At 42.9% G+C, this 6,014-nt stretch overlaps 1 long non-coding RNA gene across 1 annotated transcript; it reads right to left on the bottom strand.

Moving 5' to 3' along the window:
- Positions 1-417: 417 nt before the first annotated feature.
- Positions 418-5,065, bottom strand: LOC132691276 (uncharacterized). Its single transcript, XR_009615683.3, has 3 exons — positions 4,533-5,065; positions 3,872-4,067; positions 418-520 (listed from the first exon to the last, which is right to left on the bottom strand). It is a non-coding gene; the product is annotated as an uncharacterized LOC132691276 (long non-coding RNA).
- Between the last annotated feature and the right edge of the window lie 949 nt (positions 5,066-6,014).

The following is a 6,014-nucleotide window of genomic DNA, read 5'->3' as shown; positions in this document are numbered from 1 at the left end:
AATAAATCAGAGGTTCCTAAAACTTCTGCTTCAGGTTCAATTAATTTGCTAGAATAGCTCAAAGAACTCAGAGAAACATTTTACTTTCTAGAATAAGAGTTTACTATGAAAGGATTTAACAAGGGAAGAGACAAGTGAAAGGGATGCGTAGGGCCAGGTATGGGGCAAGGACATGGGGCTTCCACACTCTCCAGGTGCACCACCCTCCCCAGTCTCCATCAACCTGGAAGCTGTCCAAACACTCTCCTTTTGGGTTTTTATGAGGGCTTCATTGCATAGGCATGACTGATTAAATCACTGGCTGCTGGCAACAGATTCAATCTCTTACCCTTTTCCCATTCCCTTAGGTCAGGGGGGTGTGACTGAAAGTTCCAACCCTCTCAACACATGATTGATTCTCCTGGCAACCAACCTCTTCCTTGGAGGCTTCCAAGAAGTCATCATTCACATAACAAAAGACACTGTTATCACTCTCAGTATTTAGGAAATTCCAAGGATCTGGGGAGCTGTGAGCCAGGAACTGTGGATAAGACCAAATATACATGAAAAATGTATTTTGGTTGACTGAATGACCAAATGCATATTTCTTATGAATCACAGTATCACATAGCTGATAAAGCAAGTAAAACATTAATTATAGAATTTAGTTGGTTGGTATATGGGTGTTCACTGTAAAATTCTTTCAACTTTTCTGTACATCTGAAATTTTTTATAACAAAACATCAAAAAAATACTAGAAAAAAAGCACATAGTAAAATTTAACACCCTTTAATGATGAAAACACTTAGCAAATTAGGAATATAAGTAATCTGCCTTAATCTGAAAAAATAATATCCATAGGGGCATCTGGGTGGTTCAGTCAAGCGTCTGACTCTTGACTTTGGCTCAGGTCATGATCTCATGGTTTGTGAGATCGAGCCCTACATCGGGCTCCATGCTGACAATGCAGAGCCTGCTTGGGATTCTCTCTCTCCCTCTCTCTCTCTGCCCCTCCCCTGTTTGCACATGTGCACTCTCTCTTTCTCTCTTTCAAAAAAAATCCATATAAAACCTAAAGCAAACATTACATTTAATGGTGAATTATTAAAAGTCTTTGCACGGAGGTTAAGAATGAGGCAAGGATGCCTATCACCATTTCTATTCAAATGGTACTGAAGGCCCTGCCAGTGCAACTGGGCAAGAAAAATAAGTAAGAGGCAAAAGAATTAGGAAGAAATTTATCATTCACAGAGGACGTGATTTGGAAAGTAGAAAATCCGTAAGAATTATAAACTATTAGAATTCATAAATGAATTTCTCAAAGTCACTGACCATAAGATCAGTATTAGTAAACCAACTGTATTTCAACAGTAGCCAACTACTAGGAAATGAAATTAAATAATAATCCACTCATAATAGTATCAAACAGCAAATGCCTAGAAATAATTCCTTTTTTTAATTAAAAAATTTTTTTTAATGTTTTTATTTATTTTTGAGACAGAGCATGAGCAGGGGAGGGGCAGAGAGAGGGGGAGACACAGAGTCCGAAGCAGGCTCCAGGCTCTGAGCTGTCAGCACAGAGTCCGATGTGGGGCTCGAACCCACAGACTGTGAGATCGTGACCTGAGCCGAAGTCAGACGCTCAACCGACTGAGCCACCCAGGCACCCCTGCCTAGAAATAATTCTTAAAAGGATGTGCAAGACCTCAATATTGAAAACCATAGAACTCTATTGAAACACGTTAAAGAAAATGTGAATAAAGGCAAGAATATGCCATGTCTTGGATTAGAAAATTCCACTGTACAGGCATGTTGATTATCCCCCAAATTAATAGAGCCAATGCAATAAAACCAATATTCTAGCAGGTGTTTTCTGGAAACCGACAAGCTGATTCTAAAATTTACAAGAGCAGCTCCTGGGTGGTTCAGTTGGTTGAGCGTCTGATTCTTGATTTCGGCTCAGGTCATGATCCTAGGGTTGTGGGATTGAGCCCTGTGGCGGGCTCTGTACTAAGCACAGAATCCTGCTCAGGATTCTCTCTCTCTCTCTCTCTCTCTGCCCCCCTGCCCCACCCTTTGCGAGTTGTCTCTAAAATAAAATAATTTTAAAATACTGTTTTAAAAAATAAACAAAATTTATAAGAAAATACCAAGGGTCTGGACAGGAGCCTGTGACACAGCAAGAATGTGAGCAAGAACAGTGAGGCGGCAGCTGCAGTGGTCCAAGTGACCGATGACGATGGCTCTGACTAGGGTAGTGCTGTGGCAAGGAAGAGCGACAGATCTGAGTTTGGCTTTGTAAACAGAACCAACAGGATTTGCCCTCGCATGATGGGAAACACAGAGACCGATGAAAGTGCGAGAAGTGGAGATGTGTCCGCTATGGCTGCTGTTGTGCTGTGGTGGCAGAGTTGAGTAGTTGCAGCAGAGACTGTCTGGCCCACAAAGGCTTATTATTTTGCCCTTCACAGAAGTTTGCTGACCCCTCATCTGAGAAGCTTAAGAGAAGCTATTCATTGAAAGAGGGAAACTGTGGAAGGAACAGGCTTCAGGGGAGATTCAGAGCTTGGTTTGGTAAATGGCAAAATGGACGCACCTGTAGAGATGTGCACCTTAGAGATGTCAAGGAGGCAGTAAGGTACAGGAGGTGATGCTTGGCGGACAAGTGCAGGCTGGAGACAGAAAGAGGAAGCCATCGGCATGAGTGCAGTTTAAACTGTGACACCACACAATGGAATACTACATGGCAATGAGAAAGAATGAAATATGGCCTTTTGTAGCAACGTGGATGGAACTGGAGAGTGTGATGCTAAGTGAAATAAGCCATACAGAGAAAGACAGATACCATATGGTTTCACTCTTATGTGGATCCTGAGAAACTTAACAGAAACCCATGGGAGAGGGGAAGGAAAAAAAAAAAAAAAGAGGTTAGAGTGGGAGAGAGCCAAAGCATAAGAGACTCTTAAAAACTGAGAACAAACTGAGGATTGACGGGGGGTGGGAGGGCGGGGAGGGTGGGCGATGGGTATTGAGGAGGTCACCTTTTGGGATGAGCACTGGGTGTTGTATGGAAACCAATTTGACAATAAATTTCATATATTAAAAAAAATAATAATAAAATAAAATATAAATAAATAAATAAACAAACTGTGACACGAGATGAGAGCACTAAGGAGAAGGTACAGACACAAAAGATGCAGGGAATGAGCCATGAGACAAGATAAAAGGATTGGGAAACAAGACAAATTACAAAAAGAAGTTGAACCCTAGAAGTGGCCAATAAGGCAGAAACACCGAGAGAGCATGGCGTTCTGAACACCAAACGACAAGAGTACTTCAAGGAAGAAGGAAGTATCGACAATGTTAGATGCTGCTGGAAGGTCCAGTAAAAACTGAGCATGGGATTTAACAACAGGAAGTCACCGAGGATCCTGATAAAAACCACTTTTGGAGGAAGGAGGGGATTAAAAGCAACTGAAGTGGGTTCAAATAAGAGAGGGAGGAGGGACTGGTGATACGGAGTTTTGGCGACTCTTTTGGTTTTTGATGAAGACCTTGTTGCCTAAGTGACAGAAAGCATTTATTGACTGTGAAGAACTGTCTTAATGGAAAATGTACTTCATAAAAATGCCCGTTTCTCTTTTGATTACGGCTGCCATCCGCACCAGCGGAAAATCAGCAACCCTGCTCTGGACTGTATGGTTCACGCGGCAATGTTTCAACGTTAAGCGCTCTCACCCACGATCTATGTAGGCTCCACCTGGCTGTGTCTTAATCTTCTATCTTCTCGTCCATGCTTTTTCCCACGTGACTATTATGTGCACATAGTGTTGCTCTCAAAATTGTGCACATTCTTAGAAATCTCCCCAAATCCTTTGGAAAGACAGCTCACCTAGGACTTGGTCATTTTCAGCTGCTCTTGGGAAATGGCCAGTGAGTCCAACATCTGCCCAAAGGACTCTTCCAGCTCTTCTCTGAATCTTGGTATGAACTCTCCGGTCAAGAGAACCGTCAGTGACAAGGCACCGCTTACTCGGGAATGCTACGTCCTCACATTACGTAATCTGTCTTTTCCCAGAAAGTGAGACCTGTGGATTTAAGGGGAATACTTATGTTAGATGGCATGTTAACTCCAGGTCCTGAATCTCTGCTTTTATTGTCGAGGCCGTATCCTCACATGGAACTCCAGGCTAGGCTTTCTGCTGATTCTGATCAGGCTTCTGGGAACAAAAATAGCCTTAAGTGTTTGGTTTAATCCAAAGGCTCTGGAAATACAGTGTCCAAGGCTTAGATGCTATTAATATTCCCAAGGACATCCTAAGCATACTTATGGATTGATGACTTTCCCACGTACCGTTACCAGACTCAAGTCCATTTCCAGCAACGATGGAAATGAGGCTGGACCCAGAATTTAAAGCACAAGGGAAGGCTTTACTGGGGCTTATGCTCGAGCATAAGGGAGGCAGCACTAAGGGAGGAATCCTCAAGCTGAGCTCAAGGAGAGGTCAGGGAAAATTTTTAAAGAAACTTAGGTGGGAAAACGTTATTTATACCTGTGCATTTAAAGGTCACACTTCTGGGGCGCCTGGGTGGCTCAGTTGGTTGAGTGTCCAGCTTTGGCTCAGGTCATGATCTCATGGTTTGTGAGTTCGGGCCCCATGTCGGGCTCTGTGCTGACAGCTTGGAGCCTGGAGCCTGTTTCGGATTCTGTGTCTCCCTCTCTCTCTGCCCCTCTCCTGTTCATGCTCTGTCTCTGTCTCTCAAAAATAAATAAATAAACATTAAAAAAAATTTAAAGGTCACACTTCTTCATGTGTTATGTGTCTAACATGTTAAAATCTCCACCCCTTGCATGTGATTTTTACCATTATAATGAGGGCAAAAGTCAGTAAAAGATCAAATCTAGCAGACACTGTGTCTCAGACTAGTTTGCTCTGATCCTTAGCTGGTGTCTTGCTCTGCAAGAGAAGTGGTAATGGCCAGCACGGAGCTTCCCAGGGGCATAGAAGCTTGTTCCCAAGGTTTTTACTGTCTCAGTACAGTACAGTTATATTAAAATTTGAGTCTTTGAATATATATTAAAACGTGCAACTTCACAAGTATAGTCTATTGGGAAACATACAATAACTGGTAAAAACTGAGTTTTGAGAACAGTCCAAGAGAATAAAACTACAGGCAAATCTCATACATGAACACTAGTGACACTATGTAAAAGAATAATAAATCGGCAGCTCTTTCTGCCCACAGATCCTGTCCCCATGCTTTACCAAACCATCCCTTTGCACCAGGAGGAGGAGGGGCAGAGAAGGGGGAGGATAACGTGGAGAGGGAGGAGGAGAAATCAAATCTAGCAAAAGCTGATTTAGGATGTCATCAAGGGTTTTACCCTAGGAGTACAAAGTTGATTTAAAACCTAAAGTTACGGGCGCCTGGGTGGCTCAATCAGTTAAGTGTCCGACTTTGGCTCAGGTCATGATCCCGTGGTTCATGGGTTCCAGCCCTGTGTCAGGTTCTGGGCTGACAGCTCAGAGCCTGGAGCCTGCTTCGGATACTGTGTCTCCCTTTCTCTCTGCCCCTTCCCCTCTCATGCTGTTTCTGTCTCTCTCTCTCTCAAAAATAAATAAACATTAAAAAAAAAAAAAAACCCTAAACTTAGGGCCCCTAAAAGTTAAAATATCCTAAAGTTAGGATGTCATCAGGGTATTTACCCCAGGAGTACAGAGTTCATTTAAAATCCTAAAGTTGGGGCACTTGGGTGGCTCAGTTGGTTAAGCATCTGACTTCAGGTCAGGTGATGATCTCGTCGGGTTCTGTGCTGATAGCTCAGAGCCTGGAGCCTGCTTCAGATTCTAGGTCTCCCTCTCTCTCTGCCCCTTCCCCATTTGTGCTCTCTCTCTCAAAAATAAATAAACATTAAAAAAATTTTTTTAATAAAATAAAGTTCTAAAGTTAGGGGGCACCTGGGTGGCTCAGTCAGTTAAGCGTCCGACTTTGGCTCAGGTCATGACACCACGGTTTGTGGGTTCGAGCTCTGC

This window comes from Panthera onca, chromosome E2 (assembly GCF_046562875.1).
Source record: "Panthera onca isolate mPanOnc1 chromosome E2, mPanOnc1 haplotype 2, whole genome shotgun sequence".
Lineage (NCBI taxonomy): Eukaryota > Metazoa > Chordata > Mammalia > Carnivora > Felidae > Panthera > Panthera onca.
Note: the sequence above shows the minus strand (reverse complement) of the source record. Positions and strands in the feature narration are given on the sequence as shown.